The following is a 1698-nucleotide window of genomic DNA, read 5'->3' on the forward strand; positions in this document are numbered from 1 at the left end:
CGTATGCAAGTTTCCTCAGGGTTTAAGGAAGCAGCAGAGATGGCGTAGAAGGCCACAAAGAAGACGACAACCACGATGCTCATGGAAGTCTTCATTGCTTTTGGCTTCTCTTGATGTTTCTGTGAAGATACAAAGTACAAAGACATATTTATATATAGTGGGCATGAAGATTTGAAACTTGTCCCGCATTAAAAAACAAAAAAAAGTTTCAGTTTACTATGTTAAAATTGGGGGTTTAAAATGTTTGTTAACATTAAAAATTGGGGGTTTCAAATGTTTCATCAGTTTCGCTTAGTACGTATACGTTTGGTTTATGATATAGCTTCATAGAGGTTTTGTTCACCAATTTCAAAACTATATTACAAGATATTGTTATTAATAATTTATGTGTTGTAGACGATTTTTTGGAGTGTTAAAATTCGGTAGATTATATAATTAACAGAAGCAGAAAAGACACATCATATATATGTTTTTTTCTGTATTTAATTCTTCTTACAAGTTAACAAAGTAAAATGACCGAAAGAGTTTACAATGTTAGAGGGACAACAAAAAAAGGACCTTTCTTTCAAGCTCTTCAGTGGTGATTCTTTTGTTTCGCATGTTTGTTTATAATAATTTCAATAGCGAAGTGTGTAAGAATAAGGTCCCATGGAGTATGGAAGCTGATAATGTTGTTGTTGTTGTTGGTTTTGTCCGAAATGCATGTAACCTTGTCTTCCATTTCTGTTGTATTGATCCCACATCATTTGTTCTTCCATTAACAATCTTTGTTTTCTCTCCATATCATTCATTTGCACGTACGCTGTTGGAGCCACCTCTAGCGACGCCGCGAATGGGTCAACCATTACCGAACTGGTGCTTCTGTTGGTTGTTGGTGGCGGTGCTGGCAATGCCAACATTGAGGCTGCATCACCATTTACATCAAAATCAAAAGTCAAACCAAATTGAACTCAAAATAATTTGTAGGACCTCTCACTCTTTAAACTATGATAATAACAATATTATAAATCTTTTTTTACCTGCTGGTCTTCCTGCAGAACCAAAAGCGACACTACTCGCACTTCCACTACTTCCATAAGCAGTAGACGTTTTGACCGCAGCATTAACTGCACCGTACTGATACATTCCATCAAGCAGCAAACTATCAAACCCTCCTCCAAGCTCACTCTTTTGTCCCGACAATCTTGTTGCCGATTTCACCAATGCCGTCTCCCAATCTGCCGAATCATCGTTAAACGCTTCCCACCCGGGTCCAGACGCGTTTTCAGTCCCAACGGCTCCATCGAACAACGCTAAAGCCAAACTGTCGCCAACCGTTCCTGCTGTTGCACCTGCTTCATCCGTTAAATCCAGAAAATCACCCTCTTGGTCTTGTCTTAAAGCCACTTCCTCAAAATCTCTCTTTGTTTCCATATTTTCTTCTTCTTCTTCTTCCTCGTGTTCCGGTTCTGGTAAAGCTTTAATGGAGTTTAAATCTTCTTGAATATCTTTAGTTTCCTCTGTTTTATTCTCCTCCTCCTCCACAACAGACTTTTTGGATGATGATTTTGTTGTTTGTGCAGCTAAAGCTGATTTATCGTTGATAAACTCATCCATGAGATCAAGTTTCTTCTGTGTGATCTTTTCCAATTCTGGATACTCTGAAGATCTTGCAACTCCCATGTTCTTACACCATCCGTAAAACGGATCTAACTCGTC

The 1698-nt window shown here is 38.4% G+C and overlaps 1 pseudogene; it reads right to left on the reverse strand.

Annotated features, from left to right (window-relative positions):
* LOC104737498 overlaps nt 482-1698 on the reverse strand; it is a 3658-nt pseudogene continuing 2441 nt past the window's right edge.

The sequence above is a fragment of the Camelina sativa genome, chromosome 13 (assembly GCF_000633955.1).
Source record: "Camelina sativa cultivar DH55 chromosome 13, Cs, whole genome shotgun sequence".
In the NCBI taxonomy this organism is placed as follows: Eukaryota; Viridiplantae; Streptophyta; class Magnoliopsida; order Brassicales; family Brassicaceae; genus Camelina; species Camelina sativa.